The following is a 24,272-nucleotide window of genomic DNA, read 5'->3' on the forward strand; positions in this document are numbered from 1 at the left end:
TAAAATGTAAACAGATTTAAAACTGTTCAGTGCTTCTCCACTGCTGTCGGAAAAACATCCAAGTTTTCTAGAATGTAAGGAATTCTATCTAAGCAATCTCTAGTTACCAAATGAGCCATCATTTTGTCTTTCTTTGCCTTCAAGTCATTGACATGCTAGTTCCTCTGCCTGTCAGAAACTAAAACAAATTGGCCTAATCATCTGCCCTCATTTAGGATTTCATTCGGATGTCACCTCTTTGGGGAAAATTTTTCTGATCTCCCCAAGGTTAAGCTGTACGTCCCTTCGATTACACCACATGCTACCATAGTATCTTAAAAGGGGAACCTTGCCTTTAATATGCAAGATGCAATTTCTCCAAGTTCCCATATGCCAAAATATCCCACAAATATCTCTGCCTCAGTTCCCCCCCCCCAGTCAAAGAAGGTGAGACATCTTTCCTTCCTTCAGTTTAAAGCTAATTCTTCACCTTACACTCTGGATTCCATCCTCTCGTGCTTCCTGCCACTCAGATCCACCAATGTTCCTTTACCTCATAAATTCACACCGAGGGAGAAATACCAGAACTTGTGCTCTACTGGCTTCTTCTCTCAAGGATGTGTTCTCTTAAAGTCTCTTCCTTCCTTAAACCCTCCCTTTTTAGCTTGCTCATGAATTACACCTCTCCCTTTCTTCCTGTCTTGCAAGAGTAGATAATATTCTTTGCATCATTTCCTCACCTGATTTTACTCCTCAAGCCACTATTGGAACTTTGTATGTTTGTTTTCCAGTTTCGCCAGAAACTTCCCAGTGGCCAAATGCAATGTACCTCACTGATCCGTTTTCCACTCCGTCTGTCTACTGTATTTGATGCTCGGTCAGTCTTAACATTTCTCATATTCTTTCCTCCTTCAGAATCTGTAACACCCTAATATCTTGATTTTTTCCCCTACGTCTCAGCTCATTCTTTCATCGCTTTCTTTTCTTTCTTTTTTTCTTTCATCGCTTCGTTTTCAGGCTTCTCTTCCAACTGACCTTTAAGAGTCAGTGTTCCAGATTGTCCCCTTGTTGACCGTCTTCTCGGTCCCTTCTCTCTCACAATGTGATCTCATCCAAGCCACTTCCCGCTTGTGGCTTCCATAGCCAACACCTCTTTCCCGAATTCCAAAACATATATCCATTTTCTTTCTCGAAGTCATAGACTTTTGGATGACCCCCCAACATCATCAATTCGACTTCTGTACTACTGAATTCATTATTATCCCTTGTCACTCCACAACCGATTTTCCTACATTTTCTTGTTTCAGTGAGTTTGACGTGCTCAGACACAGAAAACTGACATTGACTTTGGCTTGTGCTTCTCTTTCATGACCCTTTCACTTTCCTCCCAAATCAAATCCACTTTTCCAACTTTCTCAATATTCTCCAAATGTCCATCTGCGTTTTCATTGCCACCACTTTGCCCAGGCCCTCTTGCTTTTTGAGAAATATTGCAATATATGAAGACCTTCACTCCCGCGTCCAGCTTCATTATTTCTAATCAGTGCTTCACTCTTCGGTCGTGGCAGTTTTTCTAGACCATCAATCGAATGAGGTCATATTCTTTCAGTGCACTACAACGTGTTAAGGATAAAAGGCAGCATGCAAGGCCATTTATGATCTAGTCTGACTACACACGTCTCAGAATTCACATTCCTTCACACTCCGCCATTCCTCACTCCTCAACATAGCTCCTTGCCTCCCCCAAAATTCAGTGTCACATCACACCAAACTTTTTACCGACTCCTGAGGAGATCATGTTGTTCTTTGTTCACATATGTTGCTTATGCAGTTTCCTCTGGTTGGTCTGTCCTTCCACCTTTTTCATCTGTCAAAGTAGAGTTTCAGCTCCATATTTACCTTTTCCAAGTCACTTCACTGACTCCTGCAACTGTGTTAGGTGACATCCCGTGTTATTTTATAGTACTCTGTGCACATTTCTGACATAAAATTTATAATATATTTTATTGCAATTTCCTATCCCCCAATAGACTAGAAATTTCTTGAAACCAGAGGCTTTGCTTTTCAATTCAGTATTCACATCACACGCAATGTTAGGCACATAATAGGTACTCACAAATGCTTATTGAATGAAAGCAGACTTGTTCAAACCAGCAAATCTATTTAACTACCCATGCTATGTAGAATATGGGAAAGGAACAAAGATACTAATGTTGTATTTGAATCATTTTTTTTTCTTTTTCTATGGAGAAATCCAGGAATAATATAAGAAAAGTGCCACTAGTATATCTGTGGTCATTTATATTTTCAGTAATCTTGCACAGGCCATTTAGAGTTTAAAATGTAACCTTGCTATGATCAACAGGGGTTTTAGAGGGAACAGGCCTAAAAACACATAGCATAAAAGATGTAGCATTATCTTAATCCTATTTCTTTCTCATTTCTTATGGACATATTGATTCATTCATTATTTATTCATTATTGAGCACTCACTGTGTGCCAGACATCCTGGCAAACACCAGGGTCACTAAGATGATTAAGACTTGGCCTCTGACAAAAAGAAACTCATAGAAGTAGAGAATGCACTTTCAAACGAAGTATTTTTTTAACTATGGATTAATAGAAACATATTCTCATTTTTATGAAAGTGCAGAGGAGGGAACAGTCAACGAGATGAGCAAGACCAAGCAGCAATTAATTGTTCAGGATGTTGCCATGTGGGAAATGATATTTGAGTACCAGAATGAGGTTGCCCGAAACCTCACTCCATTTACGTTCCCCAAACCACATCCCTTCGTTTCCCCTACTTACTGTTACACACCCATAAGCATCTCTTATCCACACCTTGTCTCTAATTCACTCTTATAATCATGTTTATATACCTGAAATTTTGTTAATTTTGTGTTTCCTTAATTAGATTTTATTTTTTTTCCTTAATTAGATTTTAAAACATCCTAAATACAGGATCATATTTTCGTAATTCTAATACTAAATTATGTCCCTGTGGGTGCTTAATAAATACTTATTCATGCATTGGCTTAATGTTCCTAGCATCATTAAACTGGAGGAATCAGTTTCTGTGTTTGATAATTTTCACTTTTTTATTAATTTATGAAATGGTAAATTACATTGTTTCAACTATTCTCTAATTCATTTTCCTTTTGGATACACAATTATTCACTATAAATTATTTATCTCTTCCTCATAATATCAGTCATTTAAGGTTACGGCATATAAATAGTATCACCAAACATAGCTTCCTAATTTGTTTCACATGGCAAGGTAGTAGGAAATTGCATAAAGTTTTCTTAAACCCCAACAGAACTTCTATATAGAACAGACTGTTCTGTTAGAGAGCCCCTTACTTTGTTATTCCCCAGAGTTTAGTAGGGATGTTGAATAAGCCAAAAGAGGATACTGTATAGCAGAATACTATCTAGGAACTGGGTAATTAGAGCAGAAAGACCCAGTCCAGACTCTTCTACTTGCTTCCACATGAGCTTGAGAAAGTTATACAAATTTTCAGAGTCTCAATTTTCTCATCTGTGAAGTAAGATAAATAGGAGAATCAATAAACTAATGAGAGTAGAGTGTTTAGCAAAGTTTCTGGGCAGACACATATAAATGGCTCAGTTGCTACTATTATTGGTGTTACTTACGAGCTAAGACTTTAATACGGCATAGAAATTGTTGTGAGGGAAAATATGAAATCAAAGAGGTTGAATATCTTAGCAGAACATATACTGCTTGCTTCATCATAAAATAACACCTTCACAATCATAGCAAGATTATTTTCACTCTGCAGAAGAAAAAGAAAACTTTTGTTGCAAAATTGGTTGTACAACTTTACAGAAGAAACCACTGTTACCTAGACCAAGTGAAACTGTTCTGAAATGTTTTGTTCATTTTGCCAATTTCTCTTCTAATGAAAGTGCAGTCCAATACATACATTTGTATATATATGTTATATATCACATTAAAGTCAGTGGAACTTCAGGGAATAGATAGTCAAATTGCCACACCATTACTTCTGAAGGAATAACTCCAGTTACAAAATAAGAATTATTTTGACAAACTAAGTAATACGACAGATTACAAAAAATAGATTTAGGGGCTCCTGGGTGCCTCAGTAGTTAAGCATCTGTATTCAGCTCAGGTCATGATCCCAGAGTCCCAGGATTGAGCCCCGCATCAGGCTCCCTGCTGAGCGGGGATCTGCTTCTTCCTCTCTCTGTGTGTGCTCTCTCTCTCAAGTAAATAAATAAAATCTTTTAAAAATAGATTTAAAGAAGAAACTTTGCAAAGATAAGTTCTCTGTATGAAGTCAAACTATCAAGTCACAAGTCACACAACAACCTGTAATTGAATCTTCCACCCCGCTTTGACAGCATACCATTTGACACAAATCAGACTAAAAAACAAAACAAAAAAAAGACACATGTCAAGAGAGCAGGTCAATAATTTTAAAATGTTTGTGGTAATAATACCTTTATGGATTCTATCATTTTATTAGCAAGAGGGAAATAGAAAAAATCAATTTGAATTTCTTTTAAAAATCACTTTTTGTATCAGAATAAATCCCAGTTCCATGGCTATCTGTTTGGAGAGCTCATTAGAAATGAGATGTAAAAAAAAAAAAAAAAAAAAGAAAGAAAGAAATGAGATGTGGATTTGCAGCCTCAGACAAAGTGATTCGGGTTCCTTTTCATCTTTCTAGGGTTAAAATATGAATATATAGAGTTTCTCTTGTATGTTTTCTCTAGAGAAATTACCTTTTAAGTTCTTAAAGACCATAGTTTCTTTTCATATTTTAAACTTTAAAAAATATTTTTATAACCTTACTTAAAGTTTGCCCGACTAATTCACAAGGTCTTTAGAGATCTCTCATATCTACATTATTCCATACCTAGACTGAAGTGTGTGTACCTTCTTCTCACGGTCATTCAAACTTTTATATAACAAAGATTTATTTTTTCTGTTAGGATCAAAGTGTTCTCAGAAGCTGACAAATTTTTTCATATGCTTTTAAGAAAAATATAATTATGTAAATTTCCATTTTTTGTAAGCTATTTTAACTACGTATTAGCTAATCTTCAAATTAGTTAATGTGGAAGAAAAGGTAAGCATTTAACTTCAATAAAGAGAACTTCAATTAAATTTTCACTTTTCAGAGAGAGTACATTTAACTCCATGAGTATTTGAATTATTCTTGTCAAGGGTTAATGACATTCTCCGTTCTTAAGGTTTCACTAAAGAATTCCCAGATACTTCATCCCCAAAGTCCAAAATTATATTTACTGATAGTAATTAGTGATGATTGGGGTTCTAGCTTACATTTAGTGAGTATAAAAGTACAGTTCTTCCCCAGAGCCGGTACAGCTTCAAACCAGTATTTATTAGGTATTTCTTCAGCATTTCTGTGAAAGAGAACCTGAGGCCTTGGGGAGGACATAGGTGGAGGAGCGGGAGGAGGAGGAGGGTTAATGATGACCACACTCATTCTCTCTAGAATCCCAATCCCTAGGATTTTTGTCCTCAGACTTGAATACGCAATTTAGCAAAACAAAGAGAAATTAACCAGGCTCACTCCTTAAAGTTTAGCAGGCATCTAATTTTATTTGAGCACTGCCCCAGGACTCCATCTGCTTCCCTACTCAAACGGTTTACCAAAGTATTCCTTCTCACCATATATGTAGTGCTCTAACCAAAATCCTGGCAAACACGCTTTTCCCTGTCTCAAGTTTCCGTTGATGTTACATTCCATCAACAGTGCTTTAGTGGCACTTACAAAATGGTACCATGAGAAACTACTCAGCTGGGGCACCCCTTCATCCACTCTCGCTACATTACCTGTTGACTTCCTTGAAACTTTGCTCTGGCCACCCCAACGCCACATTCTCCTTGTCTGGCAGTCTGTTTTAGGCTCCCCCGACTAATTCCTGTTCCCAGTTTCTAAATGTATTATTAAATTTACCTACTTCTACTTCTAAAATTTAGGCACATTGTCCTAGGTCGATGGTCCCCATAGATCTGAGTTCTACTCTCTGCTTTCTCCCCACTTTGGTAAAGTTCGTCCACATTTATTTCCGTGTTTGTTATCAGCCTTTCCTTTGGGTTCTTAAGCTACGGACCCAGCATCCATTGCTCTGCTGGAGTTGTAACACTTGCATTCTCAGGAATGCCTCAAGTGGAATATGTCAGAATAAATAAATTCATAAATTTTCTTCCCAAACCTGCTGCTTGTCCCACTGTGTTGCTGTAAATGGCGCCAACATCCACAACAGACTCCGCCCAGGGCCAGTCTCATACCTCTTTTGCTCTGGCACCTTCTTCATCGGACTCCTGCCTAAATTATTTCCTCAGTCTCATTTCCTCTGCCACTCGTCCAGTTCATTATTTCTTACATAAAGCCATTGTTGTCTGTCTTTCTCCTTTTACTCTCTTCCCTCCTTAATGCCTTCTAAACTGCAGACCAGTCTCCCCAAAGTACAGCTCTTCCGGTGACTCCCTATTATCTACTGATTAAATTCTAAATATCGTATTTTTTATTTTTTATTTTTTTATTTTTATTTTTTAAAGATTTTATTTATTTCTTTGACAGAGAGAGACACAGCGAGAGAGGGAACACAAGCAGGGGGCAGTGGGAGAGGGAGAAGCCGGCTTCCCGCGGAGCAGGGAGCCCGACGCGGGCCTCGATCCCAGCACCCTGAGATCATGACCTGAGCCGAAGGCAGACGCTTAACGACTGAGCCACCCAGGCGCCCCCATATTTTTTATATCTAACACTTCTTCGGTGTGCTTTTACCTTTATTTACCACAACTGCTCAAGACATAACCTTGGATTGTACTCAGCGAGACATTCCCAGGATACACACTGCTCTTTTCCTCCCACTGAGGTCCTTTAGTTCATGCCAAACCCTGTAGCAGGAATGCCTTTCCCCAGACTTGATGCCCTACTGTCCTTGAAGCATTTTTTGATTATCCTCTCTACCTAGCCTCACCACAACCACTCAGTTATTCTACAGACCTGACCATATTTGTTTTCTTCATAGTTCTCTACATTTTGAAATTCTTTGTGAGTGTTCATCTGTTTATTCTCCAGCCTGTAACATCCAGGGGCACGAACGAAGGTTTTTGTTGTTGTTGTTCATTTGTTTGTTTTTTAATCACCATGTATTTCCAGTATGAAGGAAGCTTGAAAAAGATGAAAATATGCATTGCAATTCTTCTTTGCACTAGGCATTGTCTTTTGTGCAGTGAGATATTCTATCTCCACTTTGGACTCTCAAACCATTTGTATTACAATACTTTAATGATAATTACACTAATATTGATAAATTTTCATCCAGAAGTCATTTTCTGGAAATAAGCTCCATTGTGCCAGTTTATTAACTGATGCAAATTTCTCAGGCTATTTTCCTTCTTATTATCTTGCTAAAATTATTGTTTATTTATTTTTTTAATTTTTATTTTTTATTTGAGGGGAGTTGAAACACATTGTTACATTAGCTTCAGGTGTACAACGTAGTAATTCAACAACTCTGTATGTTAAACTATACTTACCACAAAGTGTTGTTGTCACCATTCAATGCTGTTACAGTATCATTGACTTTATTCCCTATGCTCTACCTTTTATTCCCATGACTTATTCATTTCAAAACGGGAAGCCTATATCTCCACTCCCCTTCACCCATTTTGACCATCCCTCTAGTCCCTCCTGGTAATGTTTATTCATTTGTTTTATTTTTTTAGATCCTACACATAAGTGAAATCATATGGCATTTGTCTTTCTCTGATTGGCTTATTTCACTTAGCATTATATTCTCTACCTAGATCCATCCAGGTTGTTGTAAATGGTATGATCTCATCCTTTTTCATTGCTGCATAATATTCCATGATATATATATTCCATATATATAATATTATTTTTTGTCCATATCAAATTTTAAAGAATTACACTTTTTGCTCTTATACATTTTTTGTGTGTGGCCATTTTCTCCTATTCAGTCTAAACCTTCTAGGTCATATTTGTCAATTTAAATGTCTAGATTATTTGCTTCCTCTATTTTTTATCAATTATAGTTTTGGCTATTTTCAGTTTAACTTTTTTTGTTGATTATACTACTAATGATATTTATTGTGAATTGGAAATAAGATAATTTTATTTATTCATTCGGTACTACATGAGAAAACTGTGAAGAATTTGGTGAGAGAGAAAGAAGAAGAAAAGAATTTTGGGACATTGACAAACCTACTCACAGGGAGGGACTCATCATCTGTACAGAAAAAGAGAGGCAGTCTGTGACATTTCTGGTTACCTGGAACTCTCACAGAACATTCCTCAACTCAACAAGACCATAGTGCTTGACTTGAGCTCCCTGCTGCGTGTGTGTGTGTGTGTGTGTGTGTGTGTGTGTGTGTGTGTGATAGCCCAGAAAACACCTCCAGCTAAAAGTCAGTGCAATTGTGGAGATGGCCTCACTTGTTTACTTTCTCTTAGGGAATCACAATTCTACACTGCATATTTTCCAGTGTTTGAAACATTGATTATATATATATCTCACTCTTTATAACTCTTTACAATGGAGGACTAGTTTGAAACTGGTTTCTGTAACATGGTTAAAAGCAGAAGTCATTTCCTATTTGTTTGGGGCCTATCTTTTGTGTTGGAGTTGGACTTAAGAATGAGTCTCAGAAGAGCTCACTGGGGCTCTGTGTCCACAGGAAGTTTGGTGGAATGAATAGTGGATTTCACTGTCACTCACATGGCTGAAGCCCAGTTAAGTGGAACAGCTCAGTCTATTTACAGAAAATTATTGACTCTTTAGGATGTGAAGATTGCTGCCTACCTCTCACTTTTGGGGAAGTACATTAAAGGGAGGGTGCTGAGGGGCTTTATTCAATATGCTTTCTTTCATTTAATACCCGATTTTCAGTCCATTGTCCCTACTTCACCCTGTGCCTGGTGTCCCGGAGTTGAGTTTCTCTGTTTCTATGTCTCCAGTAAATAGCCCCCATGGCTCCTACAGCTGAGTAGGAATCATCTGGCAACTTTGGGGTAGAGGAGATGTCTTGTTGACTCTACTCTCAGAACATATCTAGAAACTAATGATATTCCAACATTTCCATTGCTATCACTCCAGTCCTAGCCACCTGTGATAGTTAATGTTATGTGTCAACTTGGTTGGGTTACGGTGCCCAGTTCTTTGGACAAACAAAAGTGCAGATGTTGCTGTGAAGGTATTGTTTAGATGTGGTTAACATTTAAATCAGTTAGCTTTGAGTAAAGCAAATTACCGTCTATAATATGCATGGGCTTCATCCAGTCAGGTGAAGACCTTAAGAGCAAAGACTGAAGCTTCCCAGAAAAGCAGCAATTCTGCCTCAAGATTGTAATGGAGAAACCCTGCCTGAGTATCCAGCTGGCATGGCCTGCCCTGCAAAGTTTGGACTCAAGACTGTGTCATCAACTCTCATCTAAATTTCCAGGCTGCCAACTTGACCTATGGATTTCGGACTTCCCAGCCACTACACTCATGTAAGTCAATTCCTTAAATAAATCTTCCCTTGGGACACCTGGGTGGCTCAGTCAGGTAAGCGTCTGCCTTCAGCTCTGGTCATGATCCCAGGATCCTGGGATCGAGCCCCATGTTGGGCTCCCTGCTTATCAGGCTCCTGCTCAGCCTGCTTCTCCCTCTCCCCCCTTCTCTGGCTCTCTCTCTCTCTCACTATTTTTCTCTCTCTCAAATAAATAAATAAATCTTAAAAAAAAATCTTCCCTTGCCCTCCGTCTTCCCTCCTGGTCTCTCTCTCTCTTCCCCTCTCTGTTTATATATGTATATGTATATGGTATACATATATGTGTATGTATGTACTATTGGTTCTGCATCTCTGGAAAACTCTAATACACCACCATCATTTCTCACCTGGATTCATCAGCCACCTCAAAGCTGATCTCCCTTTTCCCCAATTCCATCCCTTACAGCCTGTTGACTAGAGAGCAACTAGAGTCTTTTTCAAACTCAAGTTTTTCCTATTGTAAATAGAATAAAATCTAAACTCCTGACCATGGGCAAGGACTCTAGCCCCTGTCAACTGTCCAACCTCACCTCTCATCATTCTAACTTCTGCTCAGTCTGCTCCAGCTATCCTTGCTTCCACCCATATCTTTGCCACAGGAGAGTCACATGTTTCTATTGCTTGAAATGTTCTTCATCCAGTTCTTTACCTGCTCATAAATCTCTGCTCCAAAATTATCTCCTCGAGTGGTTGTGCCTAGTTACCCCATTCACTAATCACCCTCCTTTTCCTCCTACCATTAACCATCATTCTTATCCCTTTATTCTACTTTCTTTTTCTTCATGGCACTTAACACAACCTGAAATTACATCACTTAATTATCTCCTTTTTTTTTTTTTTTCTGTCTCCCTAACTAAAATGGAAGCTTCAGGAGGGCAGGAAAGATATCTGTCTTATTCCCTGTTTGTCCTCAATGCCTAGAGAATACTTACTGTGTGGTGATGACTCAATCAATATTCATTTAGATGAGTGAATGAATAGTCTTTGTCTGACATTTTGTAGCACACTGCTTTGATAATATAATCATAGAACTACTTTATCATCATTAGGCTGAATATAACAAATTAAAGACAGCCTCCATTTGAAGCACGTGTGCATTATACAGAATTTGAATAGTTTAACATAAAATTACATAAGAAAATTACAAAAGGAAACCCACCGATTATTCAGTTATATCTCACATTCTAGAAATCTGTGGGCTTCAATAGTTTGACAAGTTGTTTGACATCACATAGTCATAAGCACTTCATAAACCCACCAAGGCATTTTCCCTCATTACATTTTCATCTCTCAGAAAGGGATAGATTTCCATGTTTAAGTGACACTGAACCCAGTTTTCCATAAATCAAGCCTTAAATCAAGCCTCTTACTTAATTAAACAATTTGGCCAGTCCTATCTAAATTGGCTGTCTATTATCCAAATTGTCAGTCAAGTTATTCCAAAGGCAGAATGTTTAATAGTGAGAGGATGGGACTAGTAATCAAAATACAGACTCTGGTCTACACATTACCCCAGTAAGCCTTGCACAACTAGGCCCCACAGAGTGGAGAATGATAATCGATAACCATGTGAGCCGTTGAGATGTGTGGGTGAACACGCATTAGTGTGTGTGTGCATGTGTGTACGTGTGCTAGTATGTGTATGTGTCGAGAGCGAGAGAGAGAAAATCAAATAAGATAAAACAGATGGAAGTACTTTGACACCTGGCACTTAAAATAGCAAAGTCAATTATTATTACTGAATAACAACAGCTGACTTCTTATGTTCTAGGCACTTCTCTAGCTGTTTACATTCAGTATCTCAAATAATCCCATAGAAGCCGCATATGAGAGGTATGGTTATCCTCCTCATTATATGTGTGAGTAAACTGAGGCATACAAAGGGTAACTAGCCCAAAGAAACCCATCTAAAAAGTGGATGTCAAATTCTTAATCTCAGGAAACAAACTGAGGGTTGCTGGAGTGATGGGGGGTGGGAGGGATGGGGTGGCTGGGTGATAGACATTGGGGAGGGTGTGTGCTATGGCGAGTGCTGTGAATCGTGCAAGACTGTTGAACCACAGACCTGTACCTCTGAAACAAATAATGCAATATATGTTAAGGAAAAAAAAGAAGATAGCAGGAGGGGAAGAATGAAGGGGGGGAAATCGGAGGGGGAGACGAACCATGAGAGGCAATGGACTCCGAAAAACAAACTGAGGGTTTTAGAGGGGAGGGGGGTGGGGGGATGGGTTAGCCTGGTGATGGGTATTAAAGAGGGCACGTTCTGCATGGAGCACTGGGTGTTATGCACAAACAATGAATCAGGGAACACTACATCAAGAACTAATGATGTAATGTATGGTGATTAACATAACAATAAAAAATTTAAAAAAAGAAGTTGGGAGCAAATGTAATATTGGAGCAAGGACCTTAAATTAAAAATTTTCAAGAACGGTATGATTTCAAAAAAAAAAAAAAGTGGTTGTCAGACTTCAGACTGAGGCATTCTGCTTCCAGAGTCTTGGGTTCTAGCCACATATTATATTGCTGCACAGATATACTTTTTGAAAACACTTTGGAAAAGTTTTCCTTTTCAGTTTTCTAGCAACGTTCTAAGAATGTGAGATGCAGCAAGGTGGCTGACTCATGGTAGGGGCCCTTAAATATTAATGCCTTTCCTTCTTTCCAGTATAGGATCCTGCCTCCTCGTTTGAACTTGTTTCTCAATAAACATGCAGTTCCTTCCCACAGGCATTTTTGGTCCCAGTAGGTCATCCTACTGAGTTGAGGTTTATAATAAGATGGAATTGACCTATGTTTCATCTGGAATAGTGGGTAATACTGAGAATAAATATCAGTGTTTTGTATTCATTCTAATAACCAGGAACTGTGCTAAGCAATCGCCACACATTAACACGTTACAAAAAGGCTCAAAATTACTTTGTTAAACATTTTTTCATAAGCTTTTCAGAATTATTTTGATAAATCTTCTAACACTTTTGTCCAAATTGTGGGTAGACGGTCATGGGACCAGGACTTGGCCAGGTGAACAGAAATCTCCACCGTTCTGCTCTCCTCCCTCTCCTCACCAAGAGCCTACATGATAAACAAAAATGAGGCTTATCCTCAATTCTCCTGAAAAATACAAGTTTTCACTTCTTCCTTGTGAATAAAACTAAGTATTTATTTATGTCTCCCTAACCTACACCTGAGGAAATGATTGACCTGGTGCTTGTTCCTACTTAGCCAAAAATCCCTTTGATCCCCATAGACATATTTATTCCCACGAACAAGAAAAAAGAATGTGATCTTTCCTGAGGTGGGGATGGGGAGAGGGAGAGTTGGGGAGCAGGGTTTGATCTTGTTGAATATAAGTAACCTTCTTCAAATTGGTTCTTTTCTCAAAAACACTCAACAATGATTTTATGTTTCCCATTTCCTCCTTTTTGTCTATGAAAGTGATTATTTCCACATTAAAAGCCTGTCTTGAGGGGAGGTATTTTTTTTAAAGAGTTTATTTTAGGGTGCGGAGGAGCAGAGGCAGAGGGACAAGCAGACTGTGCACTGAGCGTGGAGACCGACATAGGGCTCAATCCCACCGCCCTGAGATCCTGACCTGAGCTGAAATCAAGAGTGGGATGTTTAACCAACTGAGCCACCCAGGCGCTCTGAGGGGAAGTATTTTTTAAAACATACCATGATCCTATACCTGCCCAGAGCAGGACACCATCATAAGTCATTAACATTCCATATGACTTCTGAATAAATAAAAGCTACAAAACCCTGGTTATATATAATCTCAGGAAATAATGTTTACAAACCTACTAAAACAAATGCAAACAGTAAATGTGGCAGGGTGAACAAAGAATGTACAGAGACAACCACTTATGGTTGGTCTGCCCCCTACGAGCCTGCACCAGCCAGCCCCTGGAATCAGGCCATTTTTTATGCTCAAAAAAGAAAAAAAAAAAAAAACTGGGGGGAGAATAAGGTATGACCTTGCAGAAAGCCCATGACAGTCTACTATATGTACAGTGATTTTGTGCCTAAATACAACTGGAAGGGATTTGGGACTCTGTGGAATTCGATATTAAGCTCTTTGAGCCAAGAATCTGGTTCCTACCTAAGTTACAATTGCGCACGGTGCCCCTCAGTGGATCTTTACCTGGGGTGTTCTATTGGCAGTCACTGGTGACAGCTTGCCACAAAATCATAACCAGCATTTTCTTTAAGTCATGGCTTCAAAAGGACAGCCAGAACTCTAGCAGTTTGTTCACCACTAATGAGAAGTCAAGAGAGGGTAGATGAGTTTTGAACCAAATCCCTCCCTAGGAAGTCCCTTAGGAGTACACAGATGGGTGTGAGCCCTTGGAAACACTGAAGTCTCCCGTTTGTCACAAATATAGAATTAACCTTCATCTTTGATGTAGTGACCAAATATAAGTCCTATAAAATAACATCTTGACCTGAAATGACACTGCAGGGCAGGTCAATGCCCCTATCGTATATCCCGTTAACAGAAAAATAGGAAATATGAGGTTCTCATTGTTTTTCCCCCACTCTTGAATGCCTTTCTCCTTTCATGAAAATAATACACTGCAGTTCTCTTTTGAATTGTCTATTCTTTTAATTAGAGAACTGGGGAGATTTCTCTCTAGTTAAATCTTCCCATCCCTGTGAAACTGTAATGACTAGTGTCGAGCTGTCAGCTCGGAAAAGGTCTTTGCAGCTGCCTGTGTCACGTGGGTGGTTCTCCCCACCGGCCAAAGCCAGATCCTTTTTTATTTTTGCTCTTAAGTGAGCAAATTAGGAGGAGGTAAAATGAATAAATCTTCATTATATTCTGGAAAACAGAATTGTAAACTGCTTACTTAAGCTCTACCAGGCTAATTAAATGAACAGGAAGTCCTTATTACACCAGAAGGTTGGATGACTTTTTAACCATTGGGAAGAGTTGCTGAGAGTGTAAATACTGTAATTTTCACACCTGGCCCAAATATGTCAGGAGTGACCTACCTTATGCATTTGAAACATCACTCCGTCTTATTGTAGAGTGGAGTAGGCTGTATCTGAAGTCAAGTTCTTAAATAAAAACTTTTTAGACTGCTGAAAATTCTGCTTTCTCACAATACACATAAGCTTGTGCTCCTTTCTATGAACTTTTCTCTTCACCCACGCTTCTCTACTCATTACATATTCAGTAAAATAGGCTCATTTTCCTAAGGGCATTTTTTATTATTCCAAGTTTTAAACTCATAAATATAAGGTCTGGCAATTTTTTTTTTTTTGCCACACCTGGTGGTCCAAAAGCAATTATAGGCTACAGAAAATAATGTTCTAAGGTAGCCATGATCATGTTGCATCATCTTGCCCCACATGAGTTCAGCACATCTTCAATCATTTATAGCTCTTGAGTATTAGGATAAAAGTATGCATGTATGAAGCTGTCATTAAACAAGTTATTTTCGAAGCTCTCCCTAGACCAGTGCGGGTATATTTAGCAAAATTTGGGTTGCCAACCCTTCTTCAGTAAACCTGCATCTTTATAGTCAGTGTGAGCCAGTAAGATTCACCCATGTTCTCCCTGTGTGCATCTAACTACACTCAGTTAAGAAGAAAATTCTGTTGAATTCAAATTAATATGGTGTATTTTATTCCATGGGATTTTTTTACATATGAGTTTACGTAAATTAAAAAGAAATACATGAAATTAATTCTGTGGTTCTTCAAAATAAAAATTTACTTGTGTTTTATATGAATTTTTATTTTTTATTTTAAGGTTTTCCCTCATGGGCCTCATCATAGGCCATTTTAATGCGTGTATTATACTTGAGAAAAAGTATTTGGAAGATAATGCTAGTTCAAGTTTTAGCAGCACATTAAATTTTAGAAATTATGGAGAAAGCCTAGTGATAACCCCCACTATCAAAAGACATTCTAAGTAATTGTTATTAGTTTTTGTATGGATTACTAGAGACAGGATCTAGCTCTTCAAATTGTTAAAAGCTGCCATAGTATTATAGAAGAAATAAAACATTTAATGCCATTCATTTCCTATTACTGTTTCTTAAGATCCAGAAGTATTTCTATGTCCCAATACTCTTCACCCTAAGATATACGGAATACATGCTTTCTCAAAAAGTAACTCAACAGCCTATGATGTTTTTCAACATGTGGGAATCATGGATATTGTAATATGTAGAAAAATCCTCAGACTTAAAAATCTTTTATATTCAGTCCACATATAACCAATGCAAACTTACCTTAAATGTTACAGCTCAGTGATCTGGGCACATCCTTCTGTCTCTCTTTCCCTTTACTAAACTCCAGGACTACAGTAAGAGGGGCAGTGGATCCCATGAGCACAGAGACCAGGCTCCTCCCCAGGTTGGCAAGAGCATTCAGGCGCCACCACTTTCTCCAGACCTCCCCTTGAGTCCCATTTCACAACCCCTTCCCTTGTTGCAAGCACCCACCCTGCATGTCCGGGTGCTAAGGCTCCAGTCCCAAGCAACACTTCTGCAGGAGGTATTGGCCAAAGTCAAGTTGTTGTTTTTTGGGGTTGGGTGTATGTGTGTGTGTGTGTGTGTATGTGTCTTGTTTTGTTTTGTTTTGTTTGGGTCCAGTGAAGTTTCTCTTAGCCATCTTCTGTCTTATTCAATTCACAAATACAGTAGTTGTTACATCCATACATTTTAGTAAGAGAGATAAATAATAAAAATAAATAAAAGTAAATTACATAACATTTTAGAAGATAAATGTGCTATAGAAAACAAAGAAAAAGAAGGACCAATTAAGGGGGATCCAGACTTCAGAGTGGGGAGGTTACAGTTTTCAAAGGGTGGTGAGGGAAAGCCTTAATGACAAGTGACATTTGGGCAAAGACTTCTTTTCAATTAGAATTCATCGAAGTAAGGCTGATTGTAAGGTACAGATAAATACCCACAAGAAAACAGAATTGCTCATTCAGTTAGCTGGGTAAAGCAAAATACTGAACGGTTAGCATTCTGTGAGCAGAGATCTGATTTTTTAATCTACGATAACAGGATACCATGAAACCATGACCAATACATGCCTGTTAACTCTCAACAGACAATCCCAGCAGACCAGTCACAACACTCATTTCCAGGGAAGAGTACTCCCTAAGAGAGAAGTTATTATGTTGGTTGTAACTTGTGAATTTGAGAATTAACTCCTTCCTTTGGTAAACACACACTTTTGAAGGACCCAAGTAGGATTTTTCTTTTCTGTTTTTGGTCCACCTTCCTATCACTGAAAACTCCTTTCTATGTATTTAAAGATACAGAATTGGCACCTTCATCTCAAACCCACCAGACTCGATGAGGGCAACTATCACCTTCGAGAAGCTGTCCTCTGAAACCCTTTGATTCTTCAAGTTTTCTTCCGGATAAAAAATTCATATATCTTTATAAATTTCTTTTTTTTTTAAAGAAAGTATAGTCAGTCTGTAGACAAGAAAAGAAAATAAGCAGGACAATTACTGGAAATGGACAGGTCAAGTGAACCTATTAGCAAATACATCTCTACAAACACATGCTGTTTTGGATGAGTAATTGATTTCAGCCTTAAATAATCGATGGAGAGCTTGCTTGTTTCATTTCTAATGCTAACACACTCATTCGTTAGAACCAGCATGTTACTTTTTAACAGTACATTTGGAGGTGACTTTTGAACATGTATCTGCCAGATCTGTGAGTGTTGGGAAATTAACTGCAGAATTCACAAACAACTACTAATGGATTTTCTCCCTCAACAAAGGAAGAGTCTCTGGTCATAAAACAAACCAATTGCAGTTACTGTCATACTGCAGTCTGTGAAAATACAGGCATGAGATGAAAAGAAGCTGTCTACTCATCAAACCAGTCTAAGCTGTGGGACCTTTTTTCCAGTCCTTTACAATTCTTTTTACTGACATACCCAGGCACAAAACCTAATAAAAAGGTTTTGGGTTCCATTTATTTATTACCCTGATTTAGGAAATACTGAAAATCAGTACATGATAAAGACCAGAGAGAGATTTATCTACCTCTTGCAGTTTTCACGACCTGAAGTTTGGGAAACCATGTTCTGCTGTATTGTTGCGCTGATGTGTGACATCTACTCTATGACAAAGATGGGTTGCTTCTGGCTATGGAATATAATTTAGCCTGCCACAAGTTTGCGGCTCGTATGAAAGGTGAAGTCTATTTCTCGAGGACTCTGTTCTTTTACACCAGGTAGTGACGTTTTCAGCGTTTCTTCGTGTGTTTGAGTATGTGTGTGTGTGTGTGTGTGTGTGTACATGCAGATATATGCTTAAAACTGTTCTAGTTTTTATGGATGGGATTGGTTAGTTCTACTAAAATTGTCTATTCATTTTGTCTTTTAAAACTACAGGTAGTCCTGAAATTGACATTTGCTTTCTTTGTTGAGTCTAAAGAAATTCACGGAAGTGTCCTGCTAGCATTCCAGAAACATGAATTGATCCTCTTCCAGCTGGTCGGTACGTTTAAGTAGGTTTAGCATATGTGTTAAAGAAAAATAATAGGTACACTGGATATTAAACAAACTTAATGCCTAGAATATAGGAGCCATGAAATTACCTCAAGCCAGGCAGTATTTTTCTCTTTTTACAAATGTTTTTGCTTCTTTTGCTCCTTTTTAGAATGGAGTCCGCCATTGGCTGAAGAAAAGCTGTGTAAATTCACAGTCTGAGTGGGCAGTATTGTTCCAAAATGGAAAGGAATAGTCTCTGAGGAGGCAAACTAAATATTGTGTGAAGAATGTATCTCTAGGGCAAATACTTCCTATTTTCAGTTTCTTACAACTCAGTTCTCTCCAAAGAAGTTTCTTAATACTTTCTTTTATAATCCAAATGGTATTTCTGACAGCATATCTGCCTGCTCTGACCTGCTGCTTGCTCCTGTCTCTGCTTACCCAGCATCATAGACAGCATGAGCAGACAAAAAGATTTCCCAGAATGCTGGACATATTACTATGAACTTTCCTGCACTGTTGAGCAAGTAGAAAACAGGATTTCTCACTTAGGTATTTAGTGTTCTCCTATCTCATTAATTTTTGAGGCTTCTTTGGAGAAGAAATTCTTTGGGGTCCTCAGTGTTGCTGCAAGGTGAGTTTTAATGTTGTGGCTTTTGTGCAGGATCGTAGACCCAGGACAATGCATATTTCAAGGGGTTAATCCCACCAACACCTTAAAGTGGTATAGTTGTGTTAGAGTTTACCCAAGCACTGTCATGAGTGTTTTTGACATGAATTATAGCCCCAGGAAGCAGGAAAGGAAGCTATTATTACCCCCATTTTAGAGTTGATAGAAGGGAGTAGGTGAACCTCCATCCTGGGGTGGAATCCGAATTCAAAGCTAAGCTTTCATTGCAGGGCTAGGATGCTTTCCAATACCCAGTACTCTCTGTTCTGATGACAGACACCCTGCTTGATACAAACCAAAAAGCATTAAATCATAGACTGCCATACAACTAATTTTTATAGCGAAAAGCTCTCCGTGTGTAAACTCAGTATCTTTTTAGATGATTTTCCTGAAATTCTTACTCTGGGAAAAAGCCATGAGTATGCCGTAGGCAGTGTGTGATTGCTTATTTCCAGTACCTCTTCAAAAGTGTCTTGCCCATCACTGTACCTAGTTACAGCCCCTGAAAGCCAAACTTGACAAAATTCATGCAAGGCTACATGATAAAGAATACCTTCAAGCCTATATATTAAAAATCTCTATTCAGGTGCCTATAAATATTAAATCTGTATTCAGAAATCAGAATACTTATCTATTCATTAAATTTGTCTCTAAGTACTCAATAAGTCTTAATTTGGTACCCTCCATATTTTTTTTAAAGACTTTATTTATTTGAGAGAGAGAGTACATGAGAGGGGGGAGGGCCAGAGGGAGAAGTAGACTCCCCGCCGAGCAGGGAGCTCAATGCGGGACTCGATCCAGGGACTTCAGGATCACGACCTGAGCCAAAGGCAGTAGCTTAACCAACAGAGCCACCCAGGCGCCCTGCCCTCCACATTTCTGTGTGTAAGTTTCTGGGGTGTGTGAAGTATAAATACACTGATAGCAGAGATACAGCATCACCTCTAGTATGGCCAGAATAGAAACTTAAAAATTATATTCAGTGGTGATTAGTTTCAAAGCTTATATATAATTGTAAAGGTATAAGTTGGTTATTTTAAATTTCACCTGAGCTTTTATTTTAAAGTCCATTCTTTTTCTGAGTACAGGAAGTATCATTTGCCTTCCCTGTGAGTTGATGAAACCAAATGCAGTAAACTTACTTCTAAGACTTCTGAAGAGCCACAGACTGTTGTGTTTTGTACCACCCCAATGATGGATTTGGTGGGTGAAAGAAGAAATATGTGAAAATATTTCTTCTAGTTTAGGTTGCCAGAACTGGAAGCAAAATAGAGAATGTATAGTATTATTGGTGGTCCAGGCAAAAAATAAATCCATTCTTCCTCATGCTCTGCCTCAGAAACCCAAGAAAGCAACATTTATTTTTCAAACCAGAGGAATCTGTTGACTAGGAATTCTCAGGCAAGAAACAATATATGAGAGACGAGGTCACTAGACCATTCAGAAGAAAACAAAGGTGATAAAAATTAAATAGGAATTACATTCTCGTTAATGATTGCGGAATCTTGATTTTTAAAAATGATTATATGGCTTTGTTCATTCTCTTACACCTTACAATAGTAAAATATAAAGCAACAAGATAGCAAATGCAAAGACAAATATCAATGAAAATTAAGAACAGCAAATAGAGAAAAACAACTGTTAGGTTTCTTAAGAGTTTTTATGAAGTAACAACAAAAGAACTTCTAAGCTTAAGAAATATAACACTAATGAACCACAGTCTATCAAGCAACAATATCTGTAAAACCTCTTTTTAAACCTTATCAGGTGGACAGTAATAAAGAGGGAGAATTTTTAATGTGGCCTGAAGATTCTGGATAGGAGACTTGATTGGAATATGTGAGACAGGATGTCACTTACCAGGAAGAGTATGTGTGAGTCCTGGTACGTGGATGTGGTTGATAAAAATTTGTGGTCATTTGTTCCACAATGATAGATATTAATACATTGCCATTTGGTAGTTATAGGCATTAGAACATTTATATCTCTGTAGAAGATGATGATCCAAATAATACCCAAATGCCTCCAGGTTCTAGTCTGTGGGAAAGAGAGCAGTCACATAGGTATTAGTTGAATGATGTGCGGTTTTGTTTTTGTTTTTAGGAATTTCGTGAGCTTTGGGTTATAAGAAATTCTATCCCATTGCCAGGAGACGGAGGACAACACAGACCTGGGCTGTAACGTAGAAACCCCTTGTCCTGCCTGTGGCCCTCTGTTGGAGTACTGACAACACCGAAGCCATCTTTGGTCCTCCATCTTATTGGTGCCCAGGCAATGACCTCCCTCAGGGCTACGTGCTCCAGGCCCCTTGCAGAGTAATGTATGCCCCGTCCGGAATGCAGGAAGGCTTTTCATGATTGTCCCTCTAGCGCACAGATGGCGCCACGTTAGCTAACTACCCTGTGGCCTCACCACCATGCCCCTTCGCTCTATAAAAGCTGTGGATTAAGGTCCTGTCTTTGTGGAGAATAGCTGCTTAGCACCTGGATCATCTGTCCGCTGGATTCCCCTTTCAGTAAGTTACCCTGAATAAAACTCTGTAAATAGTACAGAGCGGCTTGCACTGTCTTTCCATCCCAAAGTGCCTTCTCCGTCTGGAGGATACTCTACCGACCCTCCTCCACCTTCTGACACCGTCCCGTCTTCTCCCTGCCATCTTGCTCTATTTCCTCTGGAATGGAGCACAAAGCTGCAAATGTCCCTCTCCCCAAGCCCCTGGGGCATTGAATTCCTTGTGAGGTCCAGTTCCTCCAGACTTTGTTGCTCATCAACAGTCTTTTTGGACAGAACATGTAAGTGTCAGGGGAAATGTTTCACAAGAGCAACCAAAATATCCCAACAGTACTGCTAACTTGCTGACTTCCAGAGGACTTAATTTTTCTTTTTCTTTTTTTTCATCTCTAAACCTCCACATCCTGAATCACATTACCCGACCATAGCAGTAGCTGGAATATCTGTGGAATTGAGTGAAGGATGCCTGAAAGATTGATGGTCACATCTTTTGCCTTTTATCGCTTCATTGATTTTAAATCAAATTGAATAGTGATCCAGACTGTGGGCTATATGTCTGAGTTTGGGGGGAAGCGGGATGAATGGGCCAAGAATATAATGATGGAGAGAGGAGAATGAGGTGCTCGGGTGAAATGATGGACAAGTAGGGCCGATCAGTATGCCAATGAATTAATTTCAGCTTCTTGCACACGCACTCACTTCACCCTTCACACCCACTCTTGCCTGTTGTACTCCCTCACAACCCCTGTGGGGCTCATGACCCAAAATTTAAAAACCTGCTCAGTAATAGAAGCCAACATATCCTGAGTGGTTACTAGATGTCAGTCCGTATACCACACTCTTTACATATATTATCACATTTAATCCTCACCACAGATTGTAGCCTAATTTGACATGAAGGAACTGGGGCAGATAGCTGATAAAGAACAGCCTGAGTTCAACAGCTCCTAACATGAGAGGTAGCAAACCCAGCTAGTGGGACTCCAGGGATTAAGCTCCTGACCAGTACACTACTATACTTCTTTCACCTTCTGTGAAAATATTCAGATTACTCTGAAACTGGGGTCCCCCATCCTCAAAGCTGTACTTTCATTGGCTGTTGTGTTTTACAAGACTTTACTATTATTACAAGACTATTAGGCTTACAATGTTCTTCAGACATAAGCCTTAAAAATATTCCCACCAGTGAAATTATTTCATGCATTTGCACTGACAACAATGTATATTTCCTTTTGCTTTCATTATCAGATGCAGCTTAGGATAAAACTAAGGATAAGTGTCTTTACAGTAAAATGAAACCACATCAAAATAACACAACTACAGAGGTTGTTATTTAATTCTCAAGAAGCAAAAATTCTCATTATTCAGAATGACATGATTCTGGGTTTGGACACAAAGGTGAAAGGGACCTAAAGCCTGTTAACTTTAATTGATGGAGCTGCCTTTTACTCATGCTTATAGCATTATTACCCACCAAAGATTCTACGGCCAAGTGAAAGATCCTGAACACTGGTGACATTTTTTGCTTATTTACTTATGAACTCTCTACCAATGCCAGCAACATCGGAGCCCCACTGTAGAGAAAAGGAAGTTGGTAAGATACACAGTACCACTGGAGAAGATGTTGGAATGAGTCGAGTATATTTTTAACAGCTTCTACATCTGTAACTGACTTCTTTCACCACTTCTGGTCACAGATTTGTCAAAGAAACTACAACCAGAATTGATCAAAACTAATGAGTTTTAGTAATTCCCCTTGAATTAGGAGTAGAAAATGGTCTCAGAGGTACAAATCTGGGAAAGCATTCCTGATTTTCAGATATAACCAAGCTGTGCCATGGGATTTAATTCAGTTAAAAATTTTTCACCCGAAGTTGTCTCACTAGAGGTGAATACATTATCCAATTGGTCTCATTGCCTCAAAAGTCTGGTATTGTGAAATATTTTTTCAATGATCAGTATTGCCATTGGTCGCTGACAAACTTCTATTAAATTCCCAGCATTTAAGAATATGTATATCATTGGGGCACCTGGGTGGCTCAGTCAATTAAGCAGCTGACTCTTGGTTTTGGCTCAGGTTATGATCTCAGGGTCCTGGGATCCAGCCCTGACTCAGGCTCCATGCTCAGTGGAGAGTCCATGTGATATCCTCTGCCCCTCCCCCTGCTCTCACACACACACACTCTCTCTCTCTCTCTCAAATAAATAAATCTTTTTTTTAAAAAAGAATATGTGTACCATCACCATATACAATCATTTCCAATGATAGTGCTGTGTAATAGCTCATGATATATATATATCTTAAAATTCTGACAAAGTTGAAATATAACTATGCAAATCAATTTTCAATACTGAGGAATTATAATAAAATTAGAGAGTTCTTTAAGAAAATTTCCTAATTTCATAAATCTTTTAATTTGCATTATTATTATGGAAATTAAAAATTTACCAAGTATTTTCTTTAGCTTGTGTTATAGTGCCTTGTGTAAATATCACCCTAAAAAATCCATATTCTATTTTTCTCATTTCAAAGACAAATATATTTTAATACAAAACTAGACTTTAAAAATAGTTTTATGCTAGAATGCTAGCATATAAATATACTAGAAAGAATATCAATCAAAAACTAATGAATACAGTTCCCATGGCAATAAAGTGTCAAGAAACTGGTACTGTTGATAAATGCTTATGAAGGGGAGCTCTCTTTTTTTTTCTAAAGCCAATAAAAGAAGTGGTTTATTCACAAAAGAATATAGTTTTCACTGAGGACTCAAAGATTGTATTATTTTGTTTCTTATTTATCAAGCAAGAATCAAAGATTTCAGAGTAGACACAAAACAAGTGAAAGTTTAAAATTGAGAAAAATCACAGGAAAAGGAGCTGGGGCAATAGGAATTAATCAATTAACCAAGTACCTAGTAGTAACTCTGGGCCTAATTGTGACCAACATGGAGATGCTGGTTATTGAAGAACTTCCATAGCAACCATGAGGAAAACAATCAGGCTGTCTCTCCACTTGTGAAAACAAAGAATGGGATCTGGTCATCTGTGAGGC

The sequence above is a fragment of the Callorhinus ursinus genome, unplaced genomic scaffold (genome assembly GCF_003265705.2).
Source record: "Callorhinus ursinus isolate GAN/ISIS: 27379988/994484 unplaced genomic scaffold, GSC_fseal_2.0 scaffold17, whole genome shotgun sequence".
NCBI classification, from domain to species: Eukaryota; Metazoa; Chordata; class Mammalia; order Carnivora; family Otariidae; genus Callorhinus; species Callorhinus ursinus.